Raw genomic sequence first — 14,565 nt, forward strand, 5'->3', positions numbered from 1 at the left:
AGACTTGAGTTAGATTTATTTTTATGCTATGCAAATGAAATGCAACAACTAACATGCAAATGACCCTCCAAGCTTAGATGTATACGTTGTCCTCAACATAAGCAAAAACAACTAAGAAAGGAAGAGAAAGACTCACAAAAATATTAATGGTGGGGACGGAGCAAAGCCATAGTGTCATGGAGCAATTACTCCACATGTTGCTGATGGAGAAGTTGACTATCCCTGAATTGCTCGAACTCATTGTAATGGCGTTGTTGTTGCAAGTAGAGCTCCGCAAGGGACTAATGGATACGGGTAAATGCCTTAGCATGAGACTCTACAGTGCTTGATGGCACCCGAGAGGGTGGAAAAAATGGAGGAGGAGAGGAATGGTGTGCATCAGACATTGAGAACGTCCATATGTCTCTACCATACACTGAAGTAAAGGCATGATTAGGGAGAGGTTGTGGTGGCATGCCTTCTATAGAATTCATCACCAAACAGTTTTGACCATCTCGTTTAACCAACATGTCATTATTGACAAGCATATCAAGATCAATACGAGATGTCCCCAAAATTGGCTTATCATCCTCCAAGGGAATGTTGAAATGGAGAGCAATAGTCGTGATCAACCCACCAATTGCGATGTTTCCTGAAGAGGCTTTTCCAACCTTTTTGAGTTGACGAGCCAACCATGCACCTGAGTCTAGGTGAAAATCATTGACCATACTCCACATAAATAACAACTCAGATTTCCTTACAGCAGCAGTGCTATCACCCATTGCAAACAGTGTGTGAGCTAACAAGCGATGAGCATAACAAAAACATGGATGATGAATATGAGATTCTTTGGAATCTGATGAAACAAACTGACTAGCAGTAGATAAACGACACCAAAAGGCATGTTCATTAAAAATACGTGGATACCTCCTTTCACCACCACTAGGAAACCCAAAAATAGCATTCAACTCAGCTAACTCAAGAGTATAATAGTGTTATACAATCGAAACTTAATCAACCCCTCTTCGCAATTCTTTCCCTGAAAAATTTCTGCGCTCACAGAACTGAGGAATTCAAGAGTAATCCTCTCATAAGCAGGGTTTTTCAAACTGGTAAAAGTGGTCCAACCAATTTTTCTCAGCATAGCAGTCATGTCTTCTAACATTCCCAATGTATTCAAAGAACTTTCATCAATATACCGAGCAGAGAGAATCACTCGCTTGATAAGAGAAGCATACCTCGGTTTTTGTTCTTCATTTTGGAAAATAATTCCATGGTCATTGTCTGCAGATGAAGAAGAATGCCTCCATTTTCTTGTGCCGGCAAACCTTCCCACCGTTTGAGAATATGCTGAAGTCGCACAATTTGGTGCAAGAGAAGGTTGAGGTACGAGAGAGGTTCGAGATTCGGGAGATACTCGAGGTTCTAGTGAGGCACGAGCTTCTGGAGAGGCTCGAGATTCTTCTGGAGTGGGTTGAGGTTCCTCTAGAATGGGTCGCAATGACAAAGACGAAGATGAACTCACAGTGATAAGCGTAGAGACTTTAGTAGAGCGGGGCAATTTCTTGATCGAAAGGAGGCGGCTAGAACGGCGGCGCATTGTTGGAGAGGGAAACAGTGCCCGGTGGACGGGACGACGGTAGAGACGTGACAGAGCAGGGTAAAAATGAGCTCTGACGTGAGTGGGGACCTTTAGGGTTTTGGAGGGTGAAAATGAATTACCTCTCTCGCACGCCGCTGTAATCCTCTTCTATTTCCTTTATTTCATTTTTTTTTTCATTTTTTTCATTTGTTTTTTGAAAAGAACAGGACTCATTCAGTATCTGGTTGTGGTGATGTTAATGCAGCAATGGTTACATTCTTCTCAAAAACATCACTGACACACACCTTCAATCTTTGACCATTCACTCTAAAACTTCTTTTTTAATTGAGGTCCAAAATTTCAATTGTACCAAAGGGAAATACTTGCTTCACAACAAACGGGCCAGACCACCTTGACTTTAATTTACCAGGAAACAATTTGAGCCTAGTATTGTATAATAACACATGTTGTCCTGATGTAAGCTCTCTATGCACAATTCTTTTATCATGCCATTTTTTTGTCCTTTCCTTATAAATGCTAGCATTCTCATAGGCTTAAAGTCTAAATTCATCCAACTCATCCAATTGCAATAATCGCTTTGCACCTGCAATCTTCAAATCGAAATTCAAGAATTTAATAGCCCAAAATGCTTTGTGCTCTAATTCCACCGGTAAATGACATGATTTCCCATACACCAGTTGATATGGAGACATTCCAATAGGAGTTTTAAAAGCTGTACGGTAAGCCCAAAGTACATCATCTAGTTTCCTAGACCAATCTTTCCTGGATTAGCTCACAACTTTCTCTAAAATTATCTTCAACTCTCGATTGGAAATTTCCACTTGCCCACTGGTTTGTGGATGGTAAGGAGTGGCGATCTTGTGGTTAACACCATATTTACCCAAAAGTGTTGTAAATTGCTTGTTATGGAAATGTGAACCTCCATCACTAATGATTGCTCTGGGTACCCCAAATCTAAAAAATATGTGCTTCTTAACGAAAGAAATTACCACTTTAGCATCATTCGATGGTAATGCCCTAGCCTTCACCCACTTTGACACATAATCCACTGCAACTAAAATGTATTGATTTGAAAAAGACGATGGAAATGGCCTTATAAAATCAATACCACACACATAAAAAATTTCCACTTCCAGAATGTTGTTTAGAGGCATCTCATTTCTCTTTGATATTTCCTACCCTTTGACATCTGTCACACTTCTCAATAAAACCTCAAGCATCTTTAAAGAGAGTAGGCCAATAAAAGCCACTTTGTAAAACTTTAGAAGCTGTTCTCTCAACACTAAAATGCCCCCCATAATCAGATCCATGACAATGCCAAAGGATACTCTCAAACTCATTCTCAGGAACACATCGCCTAATGATACCATCACCACATCTTCTAAACAACAGAGGATCATCCCAGAAATAACTTTTAACATCATGCAAGAATTTCTTTCTCTGCTGAAAAGTCAAGTCATGAGGAATTATACCAGCTGCTTTGAAATTGGCAAAGTCTACAAACCATGGCAAAGAAGTAATGGCTAGTAACTTCTCATCTGGAAACTCCTCTGAAATAGGTTGTATTTCTCGAGCATCATCCTCACCAATCTTCAGTCTTGAAAGGTGGTCAGCTATTAAATTTTGCTTCCCTTGCTTATCCCAAATTTCCAAGTCAAACTCTTGTAACAAAAGAATCCAACGGATTAATCGTGGCTTGGCATCCTGCTTAGCAAACAAATACCTCAAAGCAGCATGATCAGTGTAATCAATAACTTTAGATCCCACAAGATAGGATCTAAATTTATCAAAAGCAAACACTATAGCAAGCAATTCTTTCTCAGTCGTGGCATAATTCTTTTGAGCCTCATTCAATACACGACTGGCATAATAAATAACATGAAACACTTTGTCTTTTCTCTATCCTAATACAACACCCACAACATAATCACTAGCATCACACATAAGTTCAAATGGTAAAGACCAAATAGGTGTTGTAATTATAGGAGCAGAGACAAGTTGTTTCTTTAAAGTTATGAATGCTTTCAAACATGCATCATCAAACACAAAAGGGGCTTCTTTTTCAAGAAGGTTTGTCATAGGCTTTGCAATTTTAGAAAAATCTTTAATAAACCGCTTATAAAAACCTGCATGTCCTAAAAAACTCCTTACCCCTTTTACATTCAATGGAGGAGGTAATTGTTCAATTATTTCCACCTTTGCTTTATCAATCTCAATGCCTTTAGCAGAAATTTGATGACCAACAACAATACCCTCCTTTACCATAAATTGACATTTTTCCCAATTTAGCACTAAATTAGTTTCTTGACATCTTTTCAACACCAAGGTCAAATTAGATAAACAAGAATCAAATGAAGAGCCAAATACAGAAAAATCATCCATGAAGATTTCATGCAATTTTCAACCAAATCAGAGAAAATGGAATACACACACCTTTGAAATGTTACAGGTGCATTGTAGAGACCGAAGGGCATCCTTCTGTATGCAAAGACTCCATAAGGGCATGTAAACGCTGTCTTCTCTTGATCTTCAGGAGCTACGACTATTTGGTTGTAACCAGAATAGTTATCTAGAAAACAATAGTATTCTTGTCCAGCCAATTTCTCAAGCATTTGATCTATAAATGGGAGGGGAAAATGGTCCTTCCTTGTGGCTTGATTAAGTCTTCTATAATTAATGCACATGCGCCACCCAGTCGCCTTTCTTGTGGGAATGAGTTTATTCTTTTCATCTTTTTACAACTGTCATCCCACCTTTCTTAGGCACCACATGAACCGGGCTCACCCACTTACTATTAGAGATTGGATAAATAATGCTCGCGTCTAATAACTTTATCACTTATTTCCTCACCACATCCTTCATTGTGGGATTGAGCCTTCTTTGTGGTTGACGGATAGGTTTGAAGTTATCTTCCAAATAAATTTTGTGCATGCACACCGTAGGACTAGTACCTTATAAATCATTAATTTTCCAACCTATAGCAGATTTGTACTTCCTCAACACCTTTACAAGCTCTTCTTCCTCAACAATAGTAAGTTCATTGCTTATAGTGACAGGATTGAGCATTGTCTCATCTAAGAAACTGTATTTAAGGTGAGAAGGAAGTGGTTTTAATTCTACCTTTGATGTCTCGTTTCCTCCACCTTCACTCCTGTTAAGAACTTCTTATTGATGTGCACATTGAACCACCTCTCTATCACTCACTTCTGCAAGTAACTCCTCCGCTTGCATACCTAACAACAAAGTGAGCTCTAATGGACTCTTCCTCCCATGATTATCCATTTCTTTATACACTAGAGACTCAATAGTTTCAACTCGAAAATAATCCTCCTTTTCCACCTTGTGTTTCATTGTTTCATTTATGGAAAATGTGACTTTATCATCAGCCACTCTTAACATCAACTTGCCTTGTTGTACATCTATCAATGCTCTTCTCGTGGCTAAGAATGGTCTTCCCAATATAATTGGAACTTTAATATCTTCTTCCATGTCAAGGACCACAAAATCAGCTGGAAAGATAAATTTATCCACCTTTACTAAGACGTCCTCCACTACTCCATATGGATAAGTCACTGAATGGTCCACCAATTAGAGAGTTATTGTAAGACCCGGGAAAAATTAGACTAAAGGGAAACACATGAGAAAAATTAGTGGCTTGATTAATATTGTTGATTTATTTAATTTAATTAGGTTATTAAATTATGAAATATAAAATAATTATTATTTGAGTGATTTAAGTTATTGTTGTATTTATAATAATTATTTAAGTAATGTAAGTTATTGTTTTTTTATTTTTAAATTTTAATCTAATTATGATTTGTTGAAAACAAGGTTTTATAACGTAATAAGCGCGCACTAAATTGTGAATAAGCATGTAGCTTAATGATTGTGGTATGTGGTGTGTGTGCGAGGACTGTGGTTCAAACCTGGTTGGTTGATTTTCGGGGGTTATGGTTTAAAATCATATTTTTTCTCTTTTAAAGTGTGGGGCCCACAAAACTTTGCAATCAATTTTCTCTCTCCTCAATTTCGTTGCAGATACGTGATTTGTATGTTGTTTCTTCTTCTTTTTTTCTCTTCATTGCTGCCACGAATTACAAAGAAATAAAAACGGCCACCTAGATATTGTTTTATTTCAAATCTACAAAATCTTAACCGAAGGTGAGGGTTTCGGGTTGATGATAGAGTGATGCTGTTAGGATATATTAGATGAGTTAAATTAGGGTTTCAAGAAAATGTGAGAAAAAGAGGAGCGGAGTAGATGAGAGAGGAGCCGTGAAGAGTGAAGATGGAAGTTGGGAGGAAAATGTTTGTTGAATGTTGCAGAACCAGGGGAAGCCAACCTTGCTTTCTACTCTTGTTAATCTTGCTTAATTTCTTCTCGTTCTTGTGGTATGATGATGGTACCGTTCTATTTTCTTCTATTCTTTGCCTTTATCTTTGATGTTTGAATGACATGCGTTGATGGTTTAGAAGTATAAGTTTTAATATCATGCGCAAAATGATTGGGTGCAGCGTGTTTCAAACCCTTTGCATATTATTGGATTTGTTTCTTTTTGGAAATAATGCATGCATACCACACTTAAAGCTTGCAGTGCTGTTTTGGATGATGTTCTTGTCATAGTGTTGTTTTGGTTCCTTCATATCAAGTGTTTAATTACTGGGTTCTTGTCAGAGCAATGCACAATTTATGTTTTCCATTGTCACGGGGTTGTTTTCTCTTATTGCACCACATCAGGGCTGCAGCGGTTTTTGGGCATGAGGTTAGCTTTTCTTTTTCCTTCTTTCTTTCTTTTCTCTCCGTATACAAGTGTTGGTTGATGCTTATAATTGGCATGGGTTCTGTGTAAAGATTTCTTTGAAACCTTAACATGCATAGAAGGGTCTTCTCTTTACGGTGCAGGCACGTGCCTTCCATAAGTGGTATTATGTGGTCTTTTATAACATGGAAAAAATACATAGCATGCATTCAGAGATAGTGCATTCACGTTACTTTCTTTTTCATGGATTAGCTTTTGTTTTTTTTTATGGTTTTACTTCACATGTTAGTTGGGCTCAATGTAAAACTTTTTTTTTCTCTTTCCTTAACTTTAACCACACGTAAAAGTAGTCCATCCAATGATATTTCCTTTCTTTTTCATTTTCCTCTCCATGTTGCAGTGGTTTCTTTATCTTGTTTACATTTCTCTCTCATCATATTGGTTTGAATGGTGAAAAGTCATGGTTCCGCATGCAAAGTTTTCATCTTAAAAGCTTTGGGTTACAATAGTATTTTCTCTCACATGTTTTGTTCTTTTCCCGTTAAATTTTGGGGTGCTTCCATGCTATACATCCAAAGTTTTATTCTCTTTCTTCCTTTCTTGGCTCTTTCACTTAAATGCATGTGTATTTGTGGGAAAGTACATGGCTTGCATTTATATTGTTTCTCTTTCATCACATGTGCTTTGTTTTCATTCTTCTTTTTTTTTTTTTGTTGTGTGTACCATGATTTAAATGAGTTGCTTTATATTTATAAATTGGGTAATGCATGGGTGGAGTTCACATGTAAATAGAATTTCTCTTTCTTCCTTATGCTTTTCTCTTTCACATGAATGTGAGTGTAGTGTATGTTTTAGTAATCATATTAACTTGTTTATTCTTTCATAAACTTTTGGTTCTCTTCAAATTTTCATATTTTTGGTTTGATTTGATGCTTTTTATTTTAGTTTTATTAATTGTGTTATATTTCAATATGTTGGTGACCATTGATGAGATAAGTATGTGGTTTGGTTTCTTTTGGACTTATATAATATGATGGTTATTTTATTGAACATGAGTTATATAGTCATAGTTGCAATGTCAATATTATTTCTTTTGCTTGGTTATATATAATATTCTAGTTGCTTGTTAGAGAATTAAAATGGTGGCTTGGTGCTTTAGTTGTTTGTTGCTTCTTTTGGTTTGGAAACCACTTGTAGAGTTTATTGCTTGAATGTATTATTTGATAAGTTGACGGGTTTATGTGATGGAACTTTATATTTTCAAGCATGATGTGGTGGTGTGTATTTGTTATGGAATTATTGTTATGCATGATGTGGTGGTGCGTTGTTGGCAATCGGTAATTCTCATGTGTTACATGTTGGGAGTGTTTGCCTTGCTTGAAGAGTTCTTGGTGGAATTAAATGTTGTGTGAGGTTTTCTGTACCTAGGAGCCCAGTGAAGACTCTTTCGCCTGTGTGAAGCAGTGGAAAGAGGTCCTCTTTGCCTGTGTGAAGTAGTGATAGAGGATTGGTTCGAGTGTTGTACCCTCTCGCCTGTGTGAAGCAGTGGGAAGGAGAAAGATGTTTCTCCTTATTTCGGCTCGTTGCGAGTATAGTGTCCGATGTGCGATACATCGACGCCTTTACTCATAATTCCTTGAGGGATAAGGGAGACAGTCTGGCTGCATTAAGTAGGACACATCGAATCGTGTGTTCTAGGAAACTAGATGTTGTTGTGGGGTGAGAGGCCGCGGAAAACCAAAGATTGTTTATAATCACTATATTTGAAGAATTGAGATGAATGTGATGCTATGTTTGGTTTGGCATGATTGATTGAATTTTGATTAAGTGTTACTTGAATGTGATGTTGAGTATTATTGGACATATTTTATTTATGCATTTCTTTTATGAATATCATTGTTTATGGTTAGCTTACCCCTATTTGTTTGTTTGTATGTTTGTTGTATGTGCGATGATCGTATAACGTGTGTGTTATACGGGAGCAGATGATAATGTAGATGCTTTTGGCATGGAGTAGATCGACGAGAGGCTGGGGTGAACTTGGGAGTTTTTATATTTATTTAGTTGTTTTAAATCAGATACTAAAGTATATGTAATTTTCTTTTGATTGTAAGTATTATTGGAAGTTTTTGACAAAGTGAAGAGTTAAGCTATGTAATTTAAATTAAATTAAAAGTTTTATTAGTACATTTTAAATGTTTATTCCCTTTTCCGCTAAACGCAAAAATTTTCTCGTTTCGTGACATCCCAAAATTTGGGGCGTTACAGTTATCATAGTAGGCTTCACTTCTTCAATACCTAACCTTTTAAAAATGGATAAAGGCATCAGATTAATGCTTGCTCCAAGATCACACAATGCCTTACTCACCATTATATTTCCAATCTCACATGGAATCACAAAGCTTCCTGGATCCTTCAACTTGGGAGGTAATTTTTGTTGAATTATTGCACTACACTCCTCTGTGAACATTATGGTTTCATCTTCTTGCAGCTTGCTCTTCCTAGACAACAAATCCTTCATAAATTTCGCATAGCTTGGCATTTGTTCCAATGCCTCTACAAATGGAATATTAATATGGAGCTTCTTAAAGACATCAAGAAATCTTGCAAATTGTTTCTCTTGATCTTTCTTCTTCAACCTTTGAGGGAATGGGATTGTAGGAACATATTCTCTTATTTTACCTTTTTCACTCTCTTCATTTTTTTGTCTCTCACTCTTCTCCTCACAATTTTTCCGCTCATTTTTTTCACTCTCTTTTACAATGTCATCTCCTTGTGCATTTTTCTCGCTACTCACATCACTTTTTTTCTCATTTTCTACCAACCTCCCACTCCTCAATTGAATTGCCTTACATTGCTCCTTTGGGTTTGGAACGGTGTCACTGGGGAATGTTCCAAGAGGCCTCTCCGAAATTTGTCGTGAAAGTTGACCAATTTGATTCTCCAACTTCCAGATTAAAGCTTCTTGATTCTTGAGATTAGTCCTTGTCTCATTCATGAAATTAGAAGTTTGCTCCACAAATGTTGAGGTTTGCACCGTTAATTTCTCCACAACACTCTCCAAAGTAGACATCTTGTTTCCTTGAGATTGTGCTTGATATTGATAAGGAGGTCTTGGTTGGTTTGATTGATTCGAACCACTCCAAGGTCTGTTTGGTGGGCTCCTCCAACTTGAAAAATTATTAGCAAACTGATTTTGTTATTGTCCCATTGCATTCACCTGCGCCTCTTGTTGAGTTACTTGACACTCACCATTTTTATGCATTCCTCCACAAAAATCACATAGAAGAGACGTTGTATTAACTGCTTTTGCTTGCATATTACTCAACTTCTGCGTCAACTCAGTAATTTGTTGTGTTAACAACTTGTTTTGGGCAAGGATAGCATCCAAGGTATTAACCTCTAACACTCCAGCTTTTCTATTTTGTAGGTCAAACTGCATATTCACTGTATTACTTGCCATTAACTCCAAAGTCTTCAAAGCTTCCTCAAGTGTTTTCAGATTAAACGATCCTCCACTTGCCACATCAAGAATTGCTTTAAAAGATGGAGCAAGACCATTATAGAATATTTGGACTTGCAACCAATCTGGTAAAGCATGATGTGGATATTTCCTCAGTAACTCCTTGTACCTTTCCCAAGCCTCGTACAACGATTCAGTTTCTTGTTGCACAAAAGTAGTGATTTCATTCCTCATTCTCGCTGACTTGGATGGAGGAAAGTATTTGGTTACAAATTTTGTAGCCATATTTTCCCATGTACAAATACTACCTTGAGGTTGTGTACGAAGCCAGCTTTTAGCTTTATCCCGTAATGAGAAAGGAAAAAGCCTCAAGCGGATTGCATCATCTGAAACTCCATTAATCTTGAAAGTGTCACAAATCGCCAGAAAATTCTCAAGATGAGAATTACGATCCTCTAAACATGCACTTCCAAATTGATTCTGCTGGATGACTTGTAATAGTGCAGGCTTGATTTCAAAATTGTTGGCTTGAATAGGAGGTCTCCCGATGCTCCCTTGGTAATTATTTGTATTTGGCATCGAGTAGTCAAGCAGAGTCCTCCTAATAGGTTGTTCTTCTGCCAATGTTGATATGTCCTCCTTCTTATCAACTGATGGCCCTGCTTTTCTTTCTTGCTTCTTCTTTCTTGCGATATTCCTATTATGTCTAGTAGTATGTTCAATTTCTGGGTCAAAAAGCAAGATTTTTTCTGCAACTGTACCTTGTATAAACAACTTAAAGACACAAGATTCTAACAACAAAAATCGTGTGAAAATAAATTAAATACAAACAAGATAATTAAAACAGAAAAAACAAAAACTGAAAACACAAACAATTTTAACTAACCAAAAATTAAAACTCAAATCTCAAGCAAATTAGATCATTAATATCAACAGAAAAATCAATACCCGGCAACGGCGCCAAAAACTTGATGAACGTTTGGCAAGTGAACCAATCGTTAACGTAGTAATAAAATATCGTCCTCTGGGATTGACTTGTTGAATACTAAATTCCTAATTTACGTCATTTTGAGCAAATGCGAAATCAATATAATTGCAAGCATAAAATTTATAACAAAAACTTTAATAAAGAGAAGAATCGTTAGAGGATTAATTTCGTACTTTTTCCTATAAAATTCTACTCCTTTTCATTTGATGCAAGTAATGTAATCATCCACTTGAGTTTACTGAGAGTTGTTTTACCCCTAATCCCTTATAGGTAAAATCTATTTACTGAATTCGAACCCCCAATTCCTTAGGTCAGTTTACAAAAATTCAATAAAATCATGAAAAATCTATAATCATCTTTATTGAAAACTAATTAGATATGCCCAATTTCCCAATTGTGACATAATCTAACTTGTCTTGTTTATAATCGCAAACAATCCCCAATTTCCCAATTGTTAAATTGCTTAGAGATAAATGATAAAACCATAAACAGAGCATTGAGATGAAGAACATTAACAAAACATCAAATGTAAAATGTAGAACCTATAATCCAAAGTCTTACATCAATCCTCCAACAAAAAGAAATTAGTTCTGCATACTGAAATGAAAAACTCTAAACGATGCCCAAAACAACAGATGAAATTGAGAGGGAGGAGAAGAAGTTTTTTTTTTCCATGAACGCTCCCCTTTTATCTTTCCCCATGTTCTCTGCTGAGGTGATTTTCTCTCTCCTCTAACCGTTTCCCCCTATCTCTCCTCTTTATATTTTCTTTTCCTTTTAAATCTTTATTAGTCCACGTAATCTTTAAATTTCTCGCTGGAAATTCCACAGGTTGTGGAAAAATCCACAAGTCACCTATGGAACACTCTGTTTTGCGCATGATCTTCTGAAGAAACCTCCACAAGTCGTGGAAAAACCCACCAAGCACCTGTGGAACACCCTGTTTTGTATCCTTCAATTCACTGCAAAAAACCACAGGTAGTGGAAAAATCCACCAGGCACCTGTGGAACAAACTATTTTGAAACTCGAATCTTTGAAGCCAAATCCACAAGTCGTGGAAGACTCCACCAGGCACTTGTGGAACATGTTGTTTTGCGTCTAACTTACTCCTTTCATACCTGTTTACACAAACAAAGCACTAATCCAAATGTATGATCTAAAACTAGATAATGCATGATGAAATGAGTCCAATAATGCACAAATGAATAAAAATGCCCTAAACTAATGCATGAATATACCTATATCATATGCTTATCAACTATAACCATACAATTGTTACTTAAATATATTATTATAATATAACCTAAAAAGTGTTACATACTTTTTCTTATTATTGTACATGAAATGAAAAAAAAATCAAAGAGCAAATTTTGTGCATAGTGTACATGAGATGAGGAAATACAGTAAGTGTTGTACATTAGTACTACTAGCTAAGCGTGAAGCACCTAGAAAAAACTAAAATGCAGTTCAGTTCAATAATAAAACAGTTAACTCATTTAAGTTTGGTTTTTAAAAACTGTACCAGACAATAGTATAGTTCAATTTTTAATACAACCAATTCAGTTTATTCTGGTATAAAATAATACAATTAACTCTAGTACAGTACAATTAAATTAATTATGCCCAGCCCTAATTATAACATGTGTTAATCGATTAAATTCTTTTCATTTAATACAGAAAACAAATGTAGTAAATTCACTTTTCATTTAATATAGAAAACAAATGTAGTAGACTATGAAAGATTGTAATCAATTATTTTCCTGGGAACTCTAAAATAACTTAAAATAGTTCTTTGTGTTAATTGATCAACAAAATTGATAATTGATTATACTATTTTGAATCATGTCATGTACATAAAAAAAATTAACCAATTAATCTAACCATTAAACATTTTACTCATATAAAAACATTTCTTTTTAAATTGGTTTTGGTATAGGTTATGCGCTTAATAAAAAAATCTTATGAATATATTGTGTGATAGACACAAACAATACACAATGAAAGTAAAATTTTTAGACACATCTTTAGCATCTTCTTCAATTATCATCTAAACCTCTTCATTTGAGATTTGAATTTTCCTTTCAAGTCCAACAAAACCTCTTATGTAATTATTTAGCATATCCTATTATGTACCTACAATGCTCTAAACTTGAAGCCCTATTATACCTCAATAAAAAAAATTCATTAATCATAATTTGTTAAAAAGGACTTAAAATCCTAATTGACCAATTAGAATCTCGTTATTTCATCATATTTTACAAAAAAAAATCGCATAAATTAAATCTCAAAAATCCCAAAAAAACAATTACATTATAAATTATACAATAGTTGACATTGTAGTAATGACAACACTCTTTTACCAAAGGAATTTGTGATTCATAGTATTGTGAATCCCTTAAACATTTGAAAGGCAATACAAGCTTAACAAAAGGCATGTTAGGTAGGTCGAGTATATTAAGGAATTCCATATGCTTGTATTGATTCTTGCGGGCGGGGAGGTCCATATGGTTGGAATCTTGTGTGAGAATACTAGTGGGGAGGTTCGTATTAGTTGGCTCACACTTGATTGTATTACGAGCAAAGAGGTTCATAATGGAGTTGGAAACATGTGATGGATACAGACAGGGAGGTTCGTATTGGATGTACTCTTATGTGGGGATACAAGCGGGGAGGTTCGTATGTTCTATGCTCACACTTGAGGCTATTATGAGCAGGGAGGTTCATAGTAGGTGTTCACGCGTGTTGGACTACGAGTAGGGAAGTTCGTAGAGTTGAACTACGAACGGGGAGGATCATAGAGTTGGACCACGAGCGGGTTTGTGAAAGCATATGAAATCTCGAAGTCCATGGTTGAGTTTGTGTTAATCTCATATAGATTATGAGAGTAGGGTTGTCTAGTACTAAGGTATTTAATAATGGGAAATTGGCTAAGTTAAGTTGGGTTAAGGTATTTATCATTTATTATGCATGTTTCTTCTTTATAAGCTCACCCTTTTTGTTTGTGTTTGGCGATGATCTTGTGACTTGTCACACAGGAGCAGATGATGTTTTAGGTGAGGCTGGCGACGCATCATAACGGAATGAAGGCTAGCAATGGGGATTTAATTTAAGAAACTAATTTTTGTTAATTTGTAATTTCCTTTTGAGTTGGCTATGGATTTTGAAACTTGTAATAATATTGAATTATTTTGGAGTTAATCGGTTAATAGATGTTAAATTTTCCCGTGATTTGGGAACAATATACGATGTTGAATTTAATTTCAAATATAATTTTCTTTTAATTAAGTAATATCCGCCTAGCATGTTACAATTTGTATACACCCCTTCTAATTTTTAGCATTCCATAAGAAGATATTTCAATGGATTTTGTGTTTAGATTGCCTATATAAGGGAATAGACATGACTCCATCTTTATGGTATTAAATCGGTTTTCAAAAATGGCACATTTCATACCATGTCACAAACTTGATAATGCATGTCTTATTGCCAATGTATTGTTCAACGAAATGTTTATATTACAATGACACCCTTGGAGTATTGTTTTTTTACCAATACTTTAAGTTCCTTAGTCACTTTGTTTCTGATCTTTCTCTTTGTGATACAAGTCTTCTGAATTTATGGATGAATTCCTCCACAAGGGAGAGGATGACATAAATAAGGATGAAGAAGAACTTGTGGAAGAAAGAAAATAAGAGCTTAAAGGAATACAAACAAGAAGCATGGAAAAGAAGAAATAAAAGAAAGATTACTGGGAGGCTGATAAGAGGAAGA

General features: G+C 35.7%; 1 non-coding gene across 1 annotated transcript; it reads left to right on the forward strand.

The window, feature by feature from the left end:
• The first annotated feature begins 9,935 nt into the window (after positions 1-9,935).
• On the forward strand, positions 9,936-10,042 carry LOC114170899. The gene has a single exon (XR_003601254.1). It is a non-coding gene; the product is annotated as a small nucleolar RNA R71 (small nucleolar RNA).
• Positions 10,043-14,565: the final 4,523 nt, after the last annotated feature.

Source organism: Vigna unguiculata, chromosome 11 (assembly GCF_004118075.2).
Source record: "Vigna unguiculata cultivar IT97K-499-35 chromosome 11, ASM411807v1, whole genome shotgun sequence".
In the NCBI taxonomy this organism is placed as follows: domain Eukaryota; kingdom Viridiplantae; phylum Streptophyta; class Magnoliopsida; order Fabales; family Fabaceae; genus Vigna; species Vigna unguiculata.